Here is a 24058-nt window from a genome sequence, read left to right as displayed (position 1 = left end):
GGATCAGACCCACAAAAGTGAATGCTAGAAATAAAGAAAAGAAAAAAGTAAAATAATTTTTTTTTTAAATCAATAACGTTTTTAAGTAAAATAAGAAAAAAAACGCCCCTTCCCCCTTATTTTATAATTGAAAAAAAAAAAACACATTATGTATCACCGCGTCCGTAATGACCGGCTCGATAAATATATCACATGATCCACCCTGTCCGATAAACATCATAAAAAAAATAAAGGTGTAAAAAAAAAAGAAGCCATTTTTGTCACCTAACATCACAAAAAGTGCAACACCAAGCGATCAAAAAGACCTGTCCCACAAAATGGTATCAATAAAACCATCACCTCATCCTGCAAAAAATTATCCCCTACCTAAGACAATCGCCCAAAAAAAAAAAAAACTATAGCTCTCAGAACTTAGAGACACTAAAACATAATTTTTTTTGTCTCAAAACTGCTATTATTGTGCTAAAGTGAAATACATAAAAAAAAAATACATATTAGGCATCACCACGTCCGTAACAACCAGCTCTATAAAAATATGACATGACCTAACTCCTCAGATGAACACCGTAAAAAATTAAAATAAAAACTGTGTAAATAAAAAAGCCATTTTTGTCACCTTACATCACCAAAATTGTAACAGCAAGCGATCAAAAAGGCATATGCCCCCCAAAAAGTCGTGACCTCTTCCCGCAAAAAATGATATCCTACCTAAGACAATCTGTCAAAAAATAAAAAAGCTATCACTCTCAGACAATGGAGACACTAAAATATAATTATTATTTTTTTGCTTCAAAACTGCTATTATTTTGTTAAAGTAAAAACAAAAAGTAGACATATTCGGTTTTTCCACGTCCATAACAACCTGCTGTATGAAAATATCACATGACCTAACTCCTTAGGTAAACACCGTAAATAAAAGAAATTAAAACTGTGTAAAAAAAATAAATTTGATTTTTTTTTTTAACAAATAAAGGTGAAATGTTTTGACTCAAATTTCTGACTATCATGAGGAACAATCTGTCACTAGAAAACAATCTCAGAATGGCTTGGATAAGTAAGTGTTCCAAAGCTATTATCACATAAAGTGACATGTCAGATTGGCAAAAAATGGCCTGGGCAGAAGAGCAAAAACTGGCCTCAAAGAATGCAGTGGGGAAAAAATATTTAATTTATTTGCTTTCTCCTCATTGCTCTCTACAACTCCTCCCTCATCATTCCTCTAAGGGCCAACACTTTCCAGTTTATATTTGTTACATGTATATAATTGGAGAACATTTAAGGGTTAGTTTTAATCTCTTTGTCAATAAGTCTCTCTGTCTCTAGCTTTGCTGCTATCTGTCTTTTACATAATATATTTTTTCCTTACAGTTTTTCAATGCTTCCTTACTAACTTCCCTTTTTAGGAATTTAAATGCTTTCTTTTTGTCATTTATTGCCCCCTTTACAATTCTATTTATCCACATTAATTTTCTCTTCTTCCTCACCCTTTTATTCCCATAAAATATGTACATCTCACAATTAGAGTGTAGGATGCTTTTAAAAATATCCCATTTTGTGGCTGCATTTTTTGAGGACATTGTCACCGTTAGTTAGGCTAATGGCGTCTCTCAGCTGGTCAACATTTGCTTTTTAGAAGTTCACTGTTTTTGTGCCTCACTGAAGAAACACTATATTAAATGAAAATTGAAAGGTTATTTTATGGTCACTATTTCCCAGGTAACCCCCAACCTGCACATTTGTTGTTCTGTCAGGTTAATACTGAGTCCAGTATGGCCGTCCCTCTAGTAGGATCCTGAATCAGTTGGGAAAGGTAATTGTCTTTGGTTTGTTTCCTTTATGAGATCCACAGTTTCCCAGTCTATATCTGGGTAGTTGAAGTTCCCCATAATAACGACTTCATTATGATTTGTCGCCTCATCTATTTCCTTCAGTGGTAGATTTTTCTGGGGACTCTGGTATATTTGGTGGCTTATAACAAAAAAAAAAAAATGGTACCAGTATTTTATTATTGTTTTTTCCTCCATGTATTTCTACCCACAGTGACTCCACATGTTCATGTCCCTCACTTATATATTCCCGGAGTGTGGACTTTACACAGGACTTTACATAAAGGCAGACCCCTCCCCATCTCCGGTTTTGATGATCCTTTCTAAACATACTGTCCACCACCAACAGAGGCTGAGCTGCCCAAGTGCCCCCCCCCCCCCCCCCCCAACTTGTGGAGTCTTTACTAAATACTTACTGTTGTAATTACACATAAATATGCACAGTTTAATGTACCAATTAACTATAGCTGTAAACAAATGCACAACCTCTTTAGATCCATATAAAGATAGAAATAAAGTGCAAAAACAAGTCATATAAGACAATAACCACATAATCTTAATATAAATAAACATAATCCTGTCAACAAGACAGAATAAAAACTAGCAAGTTTTGCATCAAAAACTGTATAGTTTTGTGGTCATTTATCTCCAAAGGAGTGAGAGCAAAATTCCAAGTGCAAAACAGATACGGGTGTAAATTACAGTGCAATTTTTCTTGCCTTCATTCAATGGGGGGTCTGTGAATGAGACACTGTTATGGGGGATCTGTGAATGACACTGTTATGGAGGATCTGTGGATGACACACTTATGGGGGACCTGTGGATGACACACTATTATGGGGGGATCTGTGGATGACACACTGTTATGGGGGGATCTGTGGATGACACTGTTATGGGGGATCTGTGGATGACACACTGTTATGGGGGATCTGTGGATGACACACTGTTATGGGGGATCTGTGGATGACACTGTTATGGGGGGATCTGTGGATGACACTGTTATGGGGGGATCTGTGGATGACACTGTTATGGGGGATCTGTGGATGACACTGTTATGGGGGATCTGTGGATGACACTGTTATGGGGGATCTGTGGATGACACTGTTATGGGGGATCTGTGGATGACACTGTTATGGGGGATCTGTGGATGACACTGTTATGGGGGATCTGTGGATGACACACACTGTTATGGGGGATCTGTGGATGACACACACTGTTATGGGGGATCTGTGGATGACACACACTGTTATGGGGGATCTGTGGATGACACACTGTTATGAGGGAATCTGTGGATGACACACTGTTATGGGGGGAATCTGTGGATAACACTGTTATGGGGGGGATCTGTGGATGACACTCTTATGGGGGGATCTGTGGATGACACTGTTATGGGGGATCTATGGATGACACTGTTATGGGGGATCTGTGGATGACAGTGTTATGGGGGGATCTGTGGATGACACTGTTATGGGGGGATCTGTGGATGACACTGTTATGGGGGGATCTGTGGATGACACTGTTATGGATTGTGATTCACAATGGATATTGGGGGCCAGCAAATTACAAGGAAGGCAGCGGTGGGCGGTGGGGAGTGGGGGATGATGATTGATAACATACATATCTAAATGGCTGGGGGGGGTTGAGGGCTTGACTTGAGTCATCTACTGATCAGAGCATTAGAATTGCAGGAATAAATAACATCTAAATGTCTGATGGGGGGGGGGGGGGACGGGTAGATGGGGTGGTAGGACAAGGGCTGATGGGGGAAGGGGGGCTGGGTTAGATCATCTAACCCCCACTCCCCCTACCAGCCCTCGACCCCCCCATCTACCCCACCAGACATTTAGATGTTATTTATTCCTGCAGCTCTAATGCTCTGATGATCACTGATCAGTAGATGACTCAAGTCAAGCCCCCCCCCCCCCCCCCCCGCCATTTAGATATGTATGTTTGTTATTAATCAGACATCCACCCCAACCCACCCAACCCCCCCCCCCCACCCCGGGGCGTTCCTTGTAATTTTACCCCATCCAGAACCCCATTAGACCTCGGATTTTATTTAAGAACTATCTTACTTCACTTCAGGGCAGACTCTCGCGCTCTATCCCTGCTGGGGCCTGGGCTGGGTCATGACACAGTGCTGTGCTGCTGCCTTCTGCTGCCCGCGCTGCTCCTGGTCCCAGAGGGCGCACATGTGACCTGACTGCGTACAGTGCGTCAGGTCAAAGTGCGCGCTGTAAGCAGCCAGTCAGGCAAGCGACTGAGCAGAGACCAGAGCAGCGGAGCGGCCGAGCCAGGAGGCAGAGCAGGGAGGTAGCACGTAAGTCAGTGCCAAGTGCTGACTACTCCCTCCGTCCTCCAGCGCGGCCGGCAGCCCAGCAGGCACGGCAGCAGCAGCGACGTGGTCAGTTGCCTGCCTGATGCCCAGAGTCTGGGGAACTGGCCTGCGCCCTGAGGCTGGAGCCTTCCCAGCCTCTGTGTCGTCCCGCCCTGCCTGTATGTTAACTGCCTAGTCATAGCTATCATCCAGCCATGTTATTCCCACTATGTCATAGTCCTCCTCACACATTACTAATTCCAGGTAACCTTTTTTAAATAGTGTGGATTTTTTTTTACCCTACCCCTTTTCTCATGAACTGTTCTAGTCCCATTCCATTACCTCGCAGCAGGTCACTGTATGCACTATTTTCTGCTCCTCTCCAAAGTGGAAAACCATTATGAATGATAAAGATTATAAGTAATACATGTCTATACCTCAGTATACTAATAAAAACTCATTATTAGTTCTTACTTATAACTTACTGTTAGCTGTAAAATGATGATAATTACTACTAAAATAATCTAGTCAAATACCACCAGCCTCAAAAAAATAATATCACGGCCACAGGAAAATAAATTTCTGGACGGTTGCCAACCTTGCCTCCTACCTTCTAGTCATCCTCTCCCCCAAAACAGCTGCACCTTCCCCATTGAGGTGCAACCTATCCCTCCAAAAGAGCCTGTAGGCAACAGAAGTTGGCACAGTACATTATTTAAAAAATCCAGCAATAATACAGCAGGTATCCGGCCACAATGATCGGAATTGATGCCGAAGCTGGTCATTAAACCTCTCAGACGCCGCGTTCCAATAGCCATAACTATAAGTGGAAAATGGATATAAGTGACTTGACTGAGGAACAATGGGAAGAGGTGTTAAATAGCTTTCCATGATGTAGCGGTGAGTGAGGCGCATAGGCTTTCCCAATTGTATCTATTACACAGGGTTTATAGGACTCCCGAACGTCTGTTTAAGATGGGCTATAGACAGGATGCTGCTTGCCCGAGATGTGGTATGTCACAATCGGGTTCAGTGCAACTTATGTGGAACTGTCCCCGACTCCGACGCTATTGGAGGGAAGTGATGTCAGGTATAAATTAAGTTTTTAAGATAAATCTAGATTTGACGGTATTGACATGTTTCCTTAAATATGTAGCTATGAATCCTGTAACAGCGGGGCATCGTCTTTCTATCCTCTGCCTCCTTTATCAGGCCCATAAACGTATTGCTTTTCATTGGATTGCTTCAGAACCGCCTATGGTACAAGAATTTAAAGTGAGGGTACATAGTCTTATTCGCCTAGAGCGCTTTGTGTATTATAAAAGGGGAAAGATGCAGAAATTTCATCATATATGGGATTTAGGGATAGTAGAACATAACCTACCCTTTCTAAATGAAAGATAATTCCATACTGCAGTGGCTAGGTGGTGTGTGAGGTGGTGATGTAGAGGTAGAGGTCATTCTGGATATTCTGATAATGTTCAACATGGACTGGAATGTCTAATAAAGGGGCAGTTAGTAGACAATTGATGTATTAGATTAGCCTGTGGGAGCTACAAATTGGACTGTAAGACAAATGAATGTTTAGATATATTATGAATGACATACTAAAACAATGTTGGGACTTTGGTGTGTGGGAAGGGGGGAGAGGGTCAGGAGGTAAAAGAAACCTGCATCAAAGATATAAAAAAAGAACTGTTACATCAGTGGCTTGTGCCCATCGCTGCCTTGCTGTGTCTATTAGGAACCAGGGGCATACATAGAAACCACATCCAATCAAAATTACAATTATTGTTTGACTAATGCCTTATTCACACAGTCAGTGTTCGGTCAGTGTTTTTCATCAGCGATTTTTTGCCAAAACCAGGTGCGGCTCTAACCACAGAACAGGTGCTGAACCTTATACCTTATCTGTGTGGAGGCTCCAATCTTGGTTTTGGCTCACAATCACTGATGGAAATCACTGACTAAACGCCCAAGGCCTCATGTACACCACCATAGCTGTTTTTGCTGTCCACAAATTGTGGATCCACAAAAGACAAATACCTCCTGTGTGCATTCCTCATTTTGCCGTCTGTTAGAACTGTCTATTCTTGTCCCTCTATCACGTGTCTCTTAAGACTGAAGATTCACATATTTATACGCCAAAGTACATAAGAATAATGAGGTAGATGAGACAAATGACATAAAGCAAGAAAATGGAAAACCGCGCTGCTTGATACACCTCCTCCCTTCTTGGTACGGGTTACAAAAGGCACGGGGAAGGATCTGCAAGGGGTATACCCGAGGATCCTTCCTCTCTCCAACACTCCTGTGGGTAATTAAAGGTCGCAACAATAGTGAAGCCCAGACTGCCACCGTCACGTATAAAGATTTATTGTACTTACAACAGTATCTCTGATAAAACGCATAAAACAATGGTATGCACACTTCGGTATCGCCCGACCCGGGTTTCGCTGTCCCGCTTCGTGAGGACGATTGTTGGACCATTGTTTTATGCGTTTTATCAGAGATACTGTTGTAAGTACAATAAATCTTTATACGTGACGGTGGCAGTCTGGGCTTCACTATTGGCCTGTGGTCTGCCTCTATTGACTGTATGCCACTGTTAGGAACTCCCTTGCTGTGTGAGCAGCTGCATGGTTGCTTCTAATTGCTAATCAGCTTCTGCTATAACACTGAGCTGCTGACCTCATTTCATTGCCTGAGCAATTAGTTTTCTAGCGTGCCTGTTTCTTGCTAAGGTGTTTGTTCTCTGTTATCTGCCTGTGTTCCCACCAGTGCCTCTTACTGTTATGACCCTCTGCTGCCAGCCAGATTCGCAGGACTACTCCAAGAGGAAGCAGCCTATTGGCTCCCTGCAGCGAAGTCCAGATCCCTGTATAGGGGTAAAAGGGTGACTATCAGGTTGCTGCCAGCATAACGCTCTTAGGGTTAGCTCAAAATGGTTAGTTAACACAGTGGTTCCACATCCACTAACGTAACAACAACCTTTCAACATAAAGCAAAAATGTGTTGTGGACTTAGCCTAAATAAGGTGGGAAAACTTGAATCTTACATATTATCTTCTTCCAGAACATTACTTGAAGACCCTTCTACACCATGTTCAGTATGTATCTCTTCAGTGGATTTACTTCTTGTTTTGCTCTTTTGAGAACCTTTCCTAAAAAATAGTAAGATCAAATCAGTAGGACCCTTTATCATGCCATAGATATTCTGTAGTAGCTATTTCATGTCATTAGGCTTTAAGGAAAACTATCTCCATACATAGAGCATCTAATGGAGCTTGCCACAATTTATATTCTACAAATTAAAAAAAAAAATAATGCTCTATATCAGTCTATACTGACAGGCAGCCTACTGTTCCCTGCCACTGGCAGGCCCTAATCTGCATTCATAGATGGTAGGCTACAATTGCATCCACTTGCACTTCCAGTGATTACTTGTCATCTGCAAGGGAACCTGAGAAAGAACCTCTCTGCAGCGCCAGCACAATGGAAATAAAAAATTAACCTGCTATACTCTGGATAGGTCATTGTATCTGATCGGTCATCGTAACTGATTGCAGCTGTTTGAGAAGCCAACGGCGCTCAAGTAAACCAAGTGATATCACATTCATTAGTCAAATGGCCTAGATGCAGCTCAGCCCCATAGAAGTGAATACAATATACGGCACTGTGCTTGGTGAGCAGGGAGAAGGCAGTGGCGCTACTACAAGCACTGGTGTTTTCTAAAACAGCTGATCGTCGGGGGTCCCGGGTGTCAGACCCCCACTGATCAGATACTGATGAACAGAGGATAGGTCATCAGTAAAAAACCTTAAACTAAATAGGCTGTCCAACTAATGCATGTTAACTTTGAAAATCTGCTGATGGATGTATTATGAGAATGATGTCAGGGTCTCATAACAGTTGCAATCATGGTACCTGTCTTAATGCAGTAAAGTGTTCTGCTCAGTATGTTCTGCATAGTATTTATCCATCTGCCTGTCATAAACATGAGCTCACAAGGAGCACGTAGAAGAAAAGAAAATATTTCCATAATTTTTTCTTTCACAGATATGCAGGAACCTTTCAGAGGTGAGGATCTGTAGTTAGACTGGGGCTGCTTGAGTTATACGGCCTTCACCATCAGCATGACAAGTGGCCACTGTACTTCCTGCCTTTCAAGTCCAGTATACTTATCATTGTCAGCACTCCAAACTTTTGGACTATTTAAAAGCGTATTTTGAAAGAGGCAGTTTGTTACCACCAGCAGCCATGCATTTATCTATAGCCATATATGTCGCTGTCACTTTGATATTTACTAATAATGTTTTGGCATGAAAGTTTGAAAGGGGTTGGATACAGTCCTAGGAGACCTCGGAGTGCCAACCACAACTTGACAATTGGGGCAGTTTCGATTTCAGGCAAATTTATTCAGACCTGAATCGAATTGGCCAAATCGAACCCGAACTGAAGTTGTATTAACAATACAATATATAATTATAAACTGTAACAAGTTTGGTCATTTACAGACTTTGTGAAAGCTGAATATGAATATAATAGGGGAGATTTATCAAACAGGTGTAAATGAAAACTGGCTTAGTTGCCCGTAGCCACCGAACAGATTCCGCCTTTCATTTTCCAAAGGAGCTCTAAAAAATTAAAGAAGGAATCTGATTGGTTGCTTCGACAACTAAGCCAGTTTTTATTTACACCAGTTTGATCTCCCCATTGTGTTTATTAATTGGTAAAAACAAAATCAATGCTTTTCAAACCAAAATGCGAAGCCTCACCTCTTGTGCTTCTCTCTAGCAATATCTCCATGTGTTTCACTCTCACTTTCAGAAGAGCTATCTCCTCCATCTTGATGAGCAGCAAGTTTTGATGTCTTATCCCTAGAGCACAATAAGAAAATAATAAGAAAAATCACTTTAGAAAAAACAACAACATAATTTTTGCAGGTTTAGGTAATGTAGCATTTAGTATCATGTATTGCAGAACTTAGCAATAATGAAAAGCTCAATGGTGCCATCCAGTAAAAGTCACATATATTGGAATATCTTATTTTCTCTGAAAATGCCTAATGATGTAGTACTGCTGTGTGTATATGAGGCTATAGTCATATACATGCTATGGCTTTTGGTTATAATGGAAGCCATGACACTCTGCTGGATCCATACAAATATGCATACAAACATTGACCAATGGACCCCATTAATAATTTAGAAGTAGGTGTGTAGAGGTTTTATAAAGTTTTCTGTCAATGTCACATCCAGAATAGGGCTCATACACTCTTCTTGCTATCAGAACTGACGGAAACTTTGAACAAAGCCCCAGAAAATACCTCACCTTCCTAAGGCAGATAACAACATTAGGTCCCTTAGACTGGGTTCACACGTGACTGATTAGCTGCAGATTTTCTGCAGCATAAAGTCTGCAGCATTTCTGCTTCTAATCTGCAGCAGAGAAAATGCACCAAAGTGTGTCTACAAACGCTGCAGATTAGACACAGTTTCATTCTTTGCATTGGAGAGTGAAATCCGCAGTATCTATTGACATGCAATACCACAGCTTTTCTGCTGCCTTTTTTTTACGCAGCGTGTGAATGAGAATTTACTTCAATGGCGGCAACCAGGGCGTTTCATAGTGGTGACATCACTGGCCTCCGTGAAGCAGCGAGAAGGCTGTGACGATACTGCAAGTTCCGCTGCCTTCTCAAACAGCTGATCGTCATGGATCATCAGTAAGAAAAAGGTAGACAACCCCTTTAATATCATCACCATACATTTATATTTTAATCTTCAAGCCTTCTACAAGATTATTAATAAATATATTAGAGAATAGGGCCCAATAGTGACCCCTGTAGTACCTCACTGGTGACAGTGACCCAATCTGAGTGTGTACTGTTAATAACCACCCTCTGTTTTTTTTTTAAATCTCTGATCCAGTTACTTTCCCACAAACATACATTTTGCCCCAGTCCAAGCATTCTCATTTTATGTACCAACCTTTTGTGTAATACAGTATCGAATGTTTTGGAGAAGTCAAGATATCAGTCGGAAGGACATCCAACAATTTGCCCGAGTCTAGTCTAGAACGTACCTTCACCTAGTAACTTATTAGATTCGTTTGGCAGTACCAATCCCTCATAAACGCATGCTGATACGGTGTTATACGCTTATTTTTATTGAGCTACTCCAGGACAGAATCTCTTAGTAAACATTCAAACCGGTTACCCACAACAGATGTTAGACTTACTGATTTATAGTTTCCATGTTCTGTTTTTAACCCCTTTTTTGAATATTGGCACCACATTTGCTAAGCACCATTCCTGTGGCCCACTCCCTGTCATTATAGAGTCCTTAAATATCAGAAATAAGAGTCTGTCTATAACCTTACTAGATTTTCTTAGGATATAGGGGTGTATGCCATCTGAACCCGGTGATTTGTATATTTTAATCTTTTTAAGACTCCACTGCACTTCTTCCTGGGTCAGACAGGCCACATTTAAAAGGGAGTTTACCTTTACACTCTGCATTTCATTTTCCTCAATGAATGCAGTGGGGGATTTTTTTTTTATTGCTTTGCTTTCTCCTCATTGCTTTCTACAACTCCTCCCTCATCATTCCTATAAAGGCCAACACTTTCCAGTTTAAATTTTTTACATGCATATAATTGGAGAACATTTTAGGGTTAGTTTTAATCTCTTTGGCAAGGAGTCTCTCTGTCTCTAGCTTTGCTGCTTTTATCAGTTTTTTACATATTATATTTTTTCCTTACAGTTTTTCAATGCTTTATTACTAACTTCCTTTTTTAGTGATTTAAATGCTTTCTTTTTCTCATTTATTGCCCCCTTTACATTTCGATTTATCCTCATTCATTTTCTCTTCTTCCTCGCCCTTTTATTCCCATAAAATATTTACCTCTCACAATTAGAGTTTAGGATGCTTTTAAAAATATCCCATTTTGTGGCTGAATTTATGAGGACATTGTGACCGTTAGTTAGGCTAATGGCGTCTCTCAGCTGGTTAACATTTGCTTTTTAGAAGTTCACCGTTTTTGTGCCTCCCTGAAGAAACACTATATTAAAGGAAAATTGAAAGGTTATTTTAATGGTCACTATTACCCAGGTATCCCCCAACCTGCACATTTGTTGTTCTGTCAGGTCTATTGGTTAATACTAAGTCCAGTATGGCCGTCCCTCTAGTAGGATCCTGAATCAGTTAGGAAAGGTAATTGTCTTTGGTTATTGCCAAGAACCTGTTTCCTTTATGAAATATACAGGTTTCAGTTCGACAGTCTATATCTGGGTAGTTGAAGTCCCCCATAATAATGACCTCATTATGATTTGCCGCCTCATCTATTTCTTTTAGTGGTAGATTTTCTGGGGACTGTGATATATTAGGTGGCTTATAACAATAAAAAAAACGGTACCAGAATTTTATTATTGTTTTTTCCTCCATGGACACACAGTGTGTCCACATGTTCATGTCCCTCACTTATATCTTCCATGAGTGTGGACTTTACATAAATGTAGACCCCTCTCACCTCTCCCGTTTTGACAATCCTTTCTAAACAGATTGTAACCCTGTATGTTAACTGCCTAGTCATAGCTGTCATCCAGCCATGTCTCAGTTATTCCCACTATGTCATAGTCCTCATCACACATTACTAATTCTAGGGCACCTGTTTTTTAATAGTGTGTCTTCTGTTATTAGTATACATGCAATTAAGAGGTTTTTGGATTTCTTTTTAGACCCTTCCCTTTTTCTAATGAACTGTTCTAGTCCCGTTCCATTACCTCGCAGCAGATCACTGTATGCACTATTTTCTGCTTCTCTCCAAAGTGGAAAACCATTATGAATGATAAAGATTATAAGTAATACATGTCTATACCTTAGTATACTCATAAGAACTCATTACCAGCACTTACTGTGAGCTGTAAAATGATGATAATTACCACTAAAATAATGTAGTCAAATACCACCAGCCTCAATCTTCTAGCCATTATCTCCCCCAAAACAGCTGCACCTTCCCCATTGAGGTGTAACCTATCCCTCTAAAAGAGCCTGTATGCAACAGAGAAGTTGGCACAGTACATTATTTAAAAAATCCAGCAATAATACAGCAGGAACTCGGCCACAATGACGGGAATTGACGCCAAAACTGGTCATTTAACCTTTCAGATGCCGCATTCCAATAGCCATAACTATAGGTGGAAAATGGATATAAGTGACTTGACTGAGGAACAATGGGAAGAGGTGTTAAATAGCTTTCCATGATGTAGTGGTGAGCGAGCGCATAGGCTTTCCCAATTGTATCTATTACACAGGGTTTATAGGACTCCCTAACGTCTAAGATGGGCTATAGACAGGATGCTGCTTGCCCCTAGATGTGGTATGTCACAAGTGGGTTTAGTGCAACTTATCTGGAACTGTCCCCGATTTCGACGCTATTGAAGGCAAGTGATGTTAGGTATAAATTAAGTTTTTAAGATAAATCTAGATTTGACGGTATTGACATATATCCGAGGATATTTAGCTATGATTCCTGTAACAGCGGGGCATTGGCTTTTTAACCTCTGCCTCCTTTATCAGGCCCGTAAACGTATTGCTTTTCATTGGATTGCTACGGAACTGTCTATGGTACAAGAATTTAAAGTGAGGGTACATAGGCTTATTCACCTAGAGCACTTTGTGTACTATAAAAGGGGAAAGATGCAGAAATGTTATGATATATGGGATTTAGGGATAGTAGTACATAACCTACCCTTTCTAAATGAAAGATAATTCCATACTGCACTCAGTGGCTAGGTGGTGTAGGAGGTGGGGATGGAGATGTAGAGGTCCTTCTGGAAATTCTGATAATGTTCAACATGGACTGGAATGTCTATATAAAGGGGCATGTATTAGATTAGCCTGTGGGAGCTACGAAATGGACTGTAGGACAAACCAATGTTTAGATATATTATTAATGACATACTAAAAAAAATTGGGACTTTGGTGTGGGGGAAGGGGGGGTGGGGTGGGGGGGCAGAAGGTAAAAAAGACCTGCATCAAAGATATAAAAAAAGAACTATTACATCAGTAGCTTGTGCCCATCGCTTCCTCGCTGTGTCTATTAGGAACCAGGGGCATACATAAAAACCCCTTCCAATAAAAATTACAATTATTGTTTGACTAATGCCTTATTGACACAGTCAGTGTTTTGGTCAGTGGTTTCCATTAGCGATTTTGAGCCAAAACCAGGTGCGGCTCTAACTACAGAACAGGTGCTGAACCTTATACCTCATCTGTGTGGAGGCTCCAATCCTGGATTTTGCTCACAATCACTGACCAAACGCCCAAGGGCTCATGTACATAAGCATAGTCATTTTTGTTGTCCACAAATTGCAGATCCACAAATGACGGATACCCCCCAATGTTTGTTCCACATTTTCCTGTCTGTAAGAACTGTCTATTCTTGTCCCTCTTAATCAGGCGTCTCATAAGACAGTGTCTGAAGATTCCCATACTTATACACCAAAGCACATAAAAATATAGATGAGACAAGTGATGTAAAGCAGAGCAATATGAATGGAGGAGTAAACAAACAGTTGTAACAGTAAATTGTTGGATCAATTATACATGAGGATTATAGATAAGTTATGTGAAAGTTTATTGTCCTCTAATTAATGACCTGTTCATGACTGAACTGAGGGCCACATTAAAAGATGTAGATGGACATAAATCCATGAGACAAATTCATTCAGCTGGCTTGGGCCCCCCAACCTCACGGGCCCCATAGCAACAGTGTGGTCTGCCTCTAATGGCGGTACACCAGTGTTAGGAACTGTTAATTGAACAACTACTACTCCCACTTTTGCTTTCAGTACCACTCCCTTGCTATGTGAGCAGCTGCATGGCTGCTTCTAATTGCTACTCAGCTTCTGCTATAACACTGAGCTGCTGACCTCATTTCCTTGCCTGAGCAATTCGTTTTCTAGTGTGCCTATTTCTTGCTAAGGTGCTTATTCTCTGTTATCTGTCTGTGTTCCCACCAGTGCCTGTTACTGTTATGACACTCTGCTGCCATCCAGATTCGCAGGACTACTCCAAGAGGTAGCACCCTAGTGGCTCCCTGCAGCAAAGTCCAGATGCCTGTATAGGGGTAAAAGGGTGAATACACAGTGGTTCCACATCCTCTACCATAACAACAATCTTTCAACATGATGCAAAAATGTGTTGTTAACTTAGACTAAATGAGGTGGGAAAACTTGAATCTTACGTATTATCTTCTTCCAGAACATTACTTGAAGACCCTTCAACACCATGTTCAGTATGTATCTCTTCAGTGGATTTACTTCTTGTTTTGCTCATTTGAGAACCTTTCCTAAAAAATAGTAAGATCAAATCGGTATGACCCTTTATCATGCCATAGATATTCTATGGTAGCTATTTCATGTCATTAGGCTTTAAGGAAAACTATCTCCATACATAGAGCATTTAATAGAGCTTGCCACAATTTATATTCTACAAATTCAACAAAAAAGAATGTTCTATATCAGTCTATTATACCTGTCAATATTACACTGACAGGCAGCCTACTATACCCTGCCACTGGCAGGCCCTAATCGGCATTCATAGATGGTAGGCTACAATTGCATCCACTTGCACTTCCAGTGATTAGTTGTCATCTGCAAGGGAACCTGAGAAAGAACCTCTCTGCAGCGCCAGCACAAGGGAAATAAAAAATGTACCTGCTATCCTCTGGATAGGTCATCGTATGTGATCGTTGGGGTCCGACACCCAGAACCTTCGCAAATCAACTTTTTGAGAAGCCAACGGCGCTCAAGTAGGCCAAGTGATATCACATTTATTAGTCAAATGGCCTATACCAAGCACAGCCGCTATAGAATATACGGCACTGTGCTTGGTGAGCAGGGAGAAGGCCGTGGCGCTACTACAAGCACTGGTGTTTTCTCAAACGGCTGATCGTCGGGGGTCCCGGGTGTCAGACCCCCACTGATCAGATACTGATGAACTGTTCAGAGGATAGGTCATCAGTAAAAAACGGTCAGAAAACCTTAAATTCAATAGGCTGTCCAACTAATGCATGTTAACTTTGAAATTCTCCGCGTTTCGGAGTATATATAATTTCTTACTCCTTCTTCAGTGGTGACTGAAGAAGTAGTAAGAAATTATATATACTCCGAAACGCGTTTGGTTTGAACAAACTATTTATAAAGTACCCAAGTGTTTTTTTCTGAAGAAAAGTACAGATATGCGCAATTGAAACAACAAATAGGATCCTATCTACAAAACTTTTGCTCACAAGCTTGATCAGCTACAAGGAACAGCTGTCCACGGATCTATATACCACGGGATTGAAAGCCGGCAAGTTCAACAGGGTGAACACTCATATTCTTGTGATAACTCGCGAGATTTATTGCACAAACAACGACGATCACGCTGAACACAGGTGGGCTTTTGGTTATAATGGAAGCCATGACACTCTGCTGGATCCATTGTACCATGCATACAAACATTGACCAATGGACCCCATTAATAATTTAGAAGTAGGTATGTAGAGGTTTTATCAAGTTTTCTGTCAATGTGACATCCATAATGGGGCTCATACACTCTTCTTGCTGTCAGAACTGACGGAAACTTTAAACAAAGCCCCAGAAAATTCCTCACCTTCCTAAGGCAGATAACAACATTAGGTCCCTTAGACTGGGTTCACACCTGACTGATTAGCTGAGGATTTTTTGCAGCCGAAAGTCTGCAGCATTTCTGCTTCTAATCTGCAGCAGGAAAATTCACCAAAGTGTGTCTACAAACACTGCAGATTTTTTGCAGAAAATCTGCAGATTAGACACAGTTTCATTCTTTGCATTGGAGAGTGAAATCTGCAGTATATATTGACATGCAGCAAATTTAAAATCCGAAATACCACATCTTTTCTGTTGCCTTTTCTTTTACGCAGCGTGTGAATGAGAATTCACTTCAATGGGGCTGAGCGGCACCCAGGGCACGTTTCATAGTGGTGACATCACTGGCCTCCGGGAAGCAGAGAGAAGACTGCGACGCTACTGCAAGTTCCGCTGCCTTCTCAAACAGCTGACCCCTGTAGTACCCCACTGGTGAGAGTGACCCAATCTGAGTGTGTACTGCTTATAACCACCCTCTGCTTTTTATCACTGATCCAGTTACTTTCCCATAAACATAGATTTTCCCCCAGTCCAAGCATTCTTATTTTATGTACTAACAATTTGTGTGATACATTATCGAATGCTTTGGAGAAGTTAAGATATCAGTCAGAAGGACATCCAACAATTCGCCCGAGTCTAGTCGAGAACCTACCTCCACCTAGGAACTGATTAGATTCGTTTGGCAGGACCAATCCCTCATAAACGCATGTTCATATGGTGTTATACGCTTATTTTTATTGAGATACTCCAGGACAGCATCTCTTAGAAAACATTCAAACCGTTTACCCACAACAGATGTCAGACTTACTGGTTTATATTTTCCATGCTCTGTTTTTAAGTCCTTTTTGAATATTGGCACATTTGCCACTCCCTGTCATTATAGAGTCCTTAAAAATCAGAAATAAGAGTCTGTCTATAACCTTACTTAATTTTCATAGGATATGGGGGTGTATGCCATCTGGACCCGGCGATTTGTCTATTTTAATCTTTTTAAGATACCACTGCACTTCTTCCTGGGTCAAACAGGCCATATTTAACCCCTTCCTTACACATGATGTACTATTACATCATGGAAGCCACTGCGTTCCCGCAATTTGACGTAATAGTACGCCATGGTGATCAGCGGGCACCGGAGCGGTGCGTGCCTGATCACTGCAGGGATCCTGCAGTCCCTGGTAGCTGGGCCCCTGCTGTATCCACCGGCATCGATTTAAAAGCCGATGCCGGCGGATTAACCCCTTCTATGCCGCGTTCCGCACTGACCACGGCATAGCAGGTGTTTGTGTCGGGTGAGGGAGCGCATCGATTACCCATGCTGCCATGCTGCTGTGGCGGGGACTCGATGTGTTAGAAGGCAGCCCGATGCCATGCAGAGTCTGCCCAATGCCTTGCACGGCATCAGGACCTGCCTTCTACGGGTGCCCAGGAGATCCAGCATCAGGCTGAGTCTCCTAGGCAACCTGTTAGTGTACTACTCACTGTAGTACACGAACAGGCAAAGCTTTACAATATAGATCTATTGTAATGCATTGCAGAGGGGATCAGACCCACAAAAGTGAATGCTAGAAATAAAGAAAAGAAAAAAGTAAAAAAAAAATATTTTAAATCAATAACGTTTTTAAGTAAAATAAGAAAAAAAACGCCCCTTCCCCCTTATTTTATAATTGAAAAAAAACAAAAAAACACATATTATGTATCACCGCGTCCGTAATGACCGGCTCGATAAATATATCACATGATCCACCCTGTCCGATAAACATCATAAAAAAAATAAAGGTGTAAAAAAAAAAGAAGCCATTTTTGTCACCTAACATCACAAAAAGTGCAACACCAAGCGATCAAAAAGACCTGTCCCACAAAATGATATCAATAAAACCATCACCTCATCCTGCAAAAAATTAGCCCCTACCTAAGACAATCGCCCAAAAAATAAAAAAACTATAGCTCTCAGAACATGGAGACACTAAAACATAATTTTTTTGTCTCAAAACTGCTATTATTGTGCTAAAGTGAAATACATTAAAAAAAAATACATATTAGGTATCACCACGTCCGTAACAACCAGCTCTATAAAAATATCACATGACCTAACTCCTCAGGTGAACACCGTAAAAAATAAAAATAAAAACTGTGTAAATAAAAAAGCCATTTTTGTCACCTTACATCACCAAAATTGTAACAGCAAGCGATCAAAAAGGCATATGCCCCCCAAAAAGTCGTGACCTCTTCCCGCAAAAAATGATATCCTACCTAAGACAATCTGACAAAAAATAAAAAAGCTATCACTCTCAGACAATGGAGACACTAAAATATAATTATTATTTTTTTGCTTCAAAACTGCTATTATTGTGTTAAAGTGAAATAAAATAAAAAAGTAGACATTCGGTTTTTCCACGTCCATAACAACCTGCTGTATGAAAATATCACATGACCTAACTCCTTAGGTAAACACCGTAAATAAAAGAAATTAAAACAGTGTAAAAAAAAAATTGGGATTTTTTTTAACAAATAAAGGTGAAATGTTTTGACTCAAATTTATGACTATCATGAGGTACAATGTGTCACTAGAAAACAATCTCAGAATGGCTTGGATAAGTAAGTGTTCCAAAGCTATTATCACATAAAGTGACATGTCAGATTTGCAAAAAATGGCCTGGGCAGAAGAGCAAAAACTGGCCTCAAAGAATGCAGTGGGGAAAAAATATTTAATTTCTTTGCTTTCTCCTCATTGCTCTCTACAACTCCTCCCTCATCATTCCTCTAAGGGCCAACACTTTCCAGTTTAAATTTGTTACATGTATATAATTGGAGAACATTTTAGGGTTAGTTTTAATCTCTTTGTCAATGAGTCTCTCAGTCTCTAGCTTTGCTGCTATCTGTCTTTTACATATTATATTTTTTCCTTACAGTTTTTCAATGCTTCCTTACTAACTTCCCTTTTTAGAAATTTAAATGCTTTCTTTTTGTCATTTATTGCCCCCTTTACAATTCTATTTATCCACATTAATTTTCTCTTCTTCCTCACCCTTTTATTCCCATAAAATATGTACATCTCACAATTAGAGTGTAGGATGCTTTTAAAAATATCCCATTTTGTGGTTGCATTTTTTGAGGACATTGTCACCGTTAGTTAGGCTAATGGCGTCTCTCAGCTGGTCAACATTTGCTTTTTAGAAGTTCACCGTTTTGATGCCTCACTGAAGAAACACTATATTAAATGAAAATTGAAAGGTTATTTTATGGTCACTATTTCCCAGGTAACGCCCAACCTGCACATTTGTTGTTCTGTCAGGTTAATACTGAGTCCAGTATGGCCGTCCCTCTAGTAGGATCCTGAATCAGTTGGGAAAGGTAATTGTCTTTGGTTTGTTTCCTTTATGAGATCCACAGTTTCCCAGTCTATATCTGGGTAGTTGAAGTTCCCCATAATAACGACTTCATTATGATTTGTCGCCTCATCTATTTCCTTCAGTGGTAGATTTTTCTGGGGACTCTGGTATATTTGGTGGCTTATAACAAAAAAAAATGGTACCAGTATTTTATTATTGTTTTTTCCTCCATGTATTTCTACCCACAGTGACAATCCACATGTTCATGTCCCTCACTTATATATTCCCGGAGTGTGGGCTTTACACAGGACTTTACATAAAGGCAGACCCCTCCCCATCTCCGGTTTTGATGATCCTTTCTAAACATACTGTAACCCTGTATGCAGGGCTGGGACAAGGTCCACCACCAACAGAGGCTGAGCTGCCCAAGTGCGCCCCCCCCCCCCCCCCAACTTGTGGAGTCTTTACTAAATACTTACTGTTGTAATTACACATAAATATGCACAGTTTAATGTACCAATTAACTATAGCTGTAAACAAATGCACAACCTCTTTAGATCCATATAAAGATAGAAATAAAGTGCAAAAACAAGTCATATAAGACAACAACCACATAATCCTAATATACACTGCTCAAAAAAATAAAGGGAACACAAAAATAACACATCCTAGATCTGAATTAATTAAATATTTTTCTGAAATACTTTGTTCTTTACATAGTTGAATGTGCTGACAACAAAATCACACAAAAATAAAAAAATGGAAATCAAATTTTTCAACCCATGGAGGTCTGGATTTGGAGTCACACTCAAAATTAAAGTGGAAAAACACACTACAGGCTGATCCAACTTTGATGTAATGTCCTTAAAACAAGTCAAAATGAGGCTCAGTAGTGTGTGTGGCCTCCACGTGCCTGTATGACCTCCCTACAACGCCTGTGCATGCTCCTGATGAGGTGGCGGACGGTCTCCTGAGGGATCTTCTCCCAGACCTGGACTAAAGCATCTGCCAACTCCTGGACAGTCTGTAGTGCAACGTGACGTTGGTGGATAGAGCGAGACATGATGTCCCAGATGTGCTCAATTGGATTCAGGTCTGGGGAACGGGCGGGCCAGTCCATAGCATCAATGCCTTTGTTATGCAGGAACTGCTGACACACTCCAGCCACATGAGGTCTAGCATTGTCTTGCATTAGGAGGAACCCAGGGCCAACCGCACAAGCATATGGTCTCACAAGGGGTCTGAGGATCTCATCTCGGTACCTAATGGCAGTCAGACTACCTCTGGCGAGCACATGGAGGGCTGTGCGGCCCTCCAAAGAAATGCCACCGCACACCATTACTGACCCAATGCCAAACCGGTCATGCTGGAGGATGTTGCAGGCAGCAGAACGTTCTCCACGACGTCTCCAGACTCTGTCACATCTGTCACATGTGCTCAGTGTGAACCTGCTTTCATCTGTGAAGAGCACAGGGTGCCAGTGGCGAATTTGCCAAACTTGGTGTTCTCTGGCAAATGCCAAACGTCCTGCAAGGTGTTGGGCTGTAAGCACAACCCCCACCTGTGGACGTCGGGCCCTCATATCACCCTCATGGAGTCTGTTTCTGACCGTTTGAGCAGACACATACACATTTGTGGCCTGCTGGAGGTCCTTTTGCAGGGCTCTGGCAGTGCTCCTCCTGTTCCTCCTTGCACAAAGGCGGAGGTAGCGGTCCTGCTGCTGGGTTGTTGCCCTCCTACGGCCTCCTCCACGTCTCCTGATGTACTGGCCTGTCTCCTGGTAGCGCCTCCATGCTCTGGACACTACACTGACAGACACAGCAAACCTTCTTGCCACAGCTCGCATTGATGTGCCATCCTGGATAAGCTGCACTACCTGAGCCACTTGTGTGGGTTGTAGACTCCGTCTCATGCTACCACTAGAGTGAAAGCACCGCCAGCATTCAAAAGTGACCAAAACATCAGCCAGGAAGCATAGGAACTGAGAAGTGGTCTGTGGTTACCACCTGCAGAACCACTCCTTTATTGGGGGTGTCTTGCTAACGGTGGAGAACACCGTTATGGAGGATCTGTGGATGACACACTTATGGGGGACCTGTGGATGACACACTGTTATGGGGGGGATCTGTGGATGACACACTGTTATGGGGGGATCTGTGGATGACACTGTTATGGGGGGATCTGTGGATGACACACTGTTATGGGGGGATCTGTGGATGACACACCGTTATGGGGGGATCTGTGGATGACACACTGTTATGGGGGGATCTGTGGATGACACTGTTATGGGGGGATCTGTGGATGACACTGTTATGGGGGGATCTGTGGATGACACTGTTATGGGGGGATCTGTGGATGACACTGTTATGGGGGGATCTGTGGATGACACTGTTATGGGGGATCTGTGGATGACACTGTTATGGGGGATCTGTGGATGACACTGTTATGGGGGATCTGTGGATGACACTGTTATGGGGATCTGTGGATGACACACACTGTTATGGGGGATCTGTGGATGACACACTTATGGGGGACCTGTGGATGACACACTGTTATGGGGGGATCTGTGGATGACACTGTTATGGGGGGATCTGTGGATGACACTGTTATGGATTGTGATTCAAAATGGATATTGGGGGCCAGCAAATTACAAGGAAGGCAGCGGTGGGCGGTGGGGGGGGGGATGATGATTGATAACATACATATCTAAATGGCTGGGGGGGGGGTTGAGGGCTTGACTTGAGTCATCTACTGATCAGAGCATTAGAATTGCAGGAATAAATAACATCTAAATGTCTGGTGGGGTAGATGGGGGGGTACGGGTAGATGGGGTGGTAGGACAAGGGCTGATGGGGAAAGGGGGGCTGGGTTAGATAATCTAACCCCCACTTCCCCTACCAGCCCTCGACCCCCCCCATCTACCCCACCAGACATTTAGATGTTATTTATTCCTGCAGCTCTAATGCTCTGATGATCACTGATCAGTAGATGACTCAAGTTAAGCCACCCCCCCCCCCCCCCCCCCCCCGCCATTTAGATATGTATGTTTGTTATTAATCAGACATCCACCCCAGGATGGTCAGGTATAAATTAAGTTTTTAAGATAAATCTAGATTTGACGGTATTGACATGTTTCCTTAAATATGTAGCTATGATTCCTGTAACAGCGGGGCATCGTCTTTCTATCCTCTGCCTCCTTTATCAGGCCCATAAACGTATTGCTTTTCATTGGATTGCTTCAGAAGAATTTAAAGTGAGGGTACATAGGCTTATTCGCCTAGAGCGCTTTGTGTATTATAAAAGGGGAAAGATGCAGAAATGTCATCATATATGGGATTTAGGGATAGTAGAACATAACCTACCCTTTCTAAATGAAAGATAATTCCATACTGCACTGAGTGGCTAGGTGGTGTGTGAGGTGGGGATGTAGAGGTAGAGGTCCTTCTGGATATTCTGATAATGTTCAACATGGACTGAAATGTCTAATAAAGGGGCAGTTAGTAGACAATTGATGTATTAGATTAGCATGTGGGAGCTACAAATTAAACTGTAAGACAAATGAATGTTTAGATATATTATGAATGACATACTAAAACAATGTTGGGACTTTGGTGTGTGGGAAGGGGGGAGAGGGTCAGGAGGTAAAAGAAACCTGCATCAAAGATATAAAAAAAGAACTGTTACATCAGTGGCTTGTGCCCATCGCTGCCTTGCTGTGTCTATTAGGAACCAAGGGCATACATAGAAACCACGGGCATACATAGAAACCACATCCAATCAAAATTACAATTATTGTTTGACTAATGCCTTATTCACACAGTCAGTGTTCGGTCAGTGTTTTTCATCAGCGATTTTTTGCCAAAACCAGGTGCGGCTCTAACCACAGAACAGGTGCTAAACCTTATACCTTATCTGTGTGGAGGCTCCAATCCTGGTTTTGGCTCACAATCACTGATGGAAATCACTGACCAAACGCCCAAGGCCTCATGTACACCACCATAGCTGTTTTTGCTGTCCACAAATTGTGGATCCACAAAAGACGAATACCTCCTGTGTGCATTCCTCATTTTGCCGTCTGTTAGAACTGTATTTTGTCCCTCTATCAGGTGTCTCTTAAGACTGAAGATTCTGAAGAGTCACATATTTATACGCCAAAGTACATAAGAATAATGAGGTAGATGAGACAAATGACCTAAAGCAAGAAAGTGGAAAACCGCGCTGCTTGATACACCTCCTCCCTTCTTGGTACGGGTTACAAAAGGCACAGAGAAGGATCTGCAAGGGGTATACCCGAGGATCCCTCCTCTATCCAACACTCCTGTGGGTAATTAAAGGTTGCATGTGTAAAGATTTATTGTACTTACAACAGTATCTCTGATAAAACGCATAAAACAATGGTATGCACACTTCGGTATCGCCCGACCCGGGTTTCGCTGTCCCGCTTCGTCAGGACGATTGTTGGACCATTGTTTTATGCGTTTTATCAGAGATACTGTTGTAAGTACAATAAATCTTTGCACGTGACGGTGGCAGTCTGGGCTTCACTATTGTTGCGATCTTTAATCACCCACAGAAGTGTTGGAGAGAGGAAGGATCCTCGGGTATACCCCTTGCAGATCCTTCCCCGTGCCTTTTGTAACCCGTACCAAGAAGGGAGGAGGTGTATCAAGCAGCGCGGTTTTCCACTTTCTTGATTTACTTGCTTCTGTGATCTTCCCACATCACATTGAAAACCTGCAGCGCAAGATTACAGATACAGATACGTATACTAGTGACTTTTTTACTGTGAATAAATGACGTAAAGGAGTTCAATATCAGCGAAGGAGTAAACATACAGCAACAGTAAATTGTGGGAGCAATTATGCATGAGGATTATAGATAAGAAATGTGAAAGTTTTATTATCCTCTAA

General features: G+C 41.7%; 1 long non-coding RNA gene across 1 annotated transcript; it reads left to right on the top strand.

Annotated features, from left to right (window-relative positions):
* The first annotated feature begins 2260 nt into the window (after positions 1-2260).
* On the top strand, positions 2261-21970 carry LOC120997390. Its single transcript, XR_005778163.1, has 3 exons — positions 2261-2561; positions 18284-18294; positions 21880-21970. It is a non-coding gene; the product is annotated as an uncharacterized LOC120997390 (long non-coding RNA).
* The last annotated feature ends 2088 nt before the right edge of the window (positions 21971-24058 follow it).

Source organism: Bufo bufo, chromosome 4 (genome assembly GCF_905171765.1).
Source record: "Bufo bufo chromosome 4, aBufBuf1.1, whole genome shotgun sequence".
In the NCBI taxonomy this organism is placed as follows: Eukaryota; Metazoa; Chordata; class Amphibia; order Anura; family Bufonidae; genus Bufo; species Bufo bufo.
Note: the sequence above shows the minus strand (reverse complement) of the source record. Positions and strands in the feature narration are given on the sequence as shown.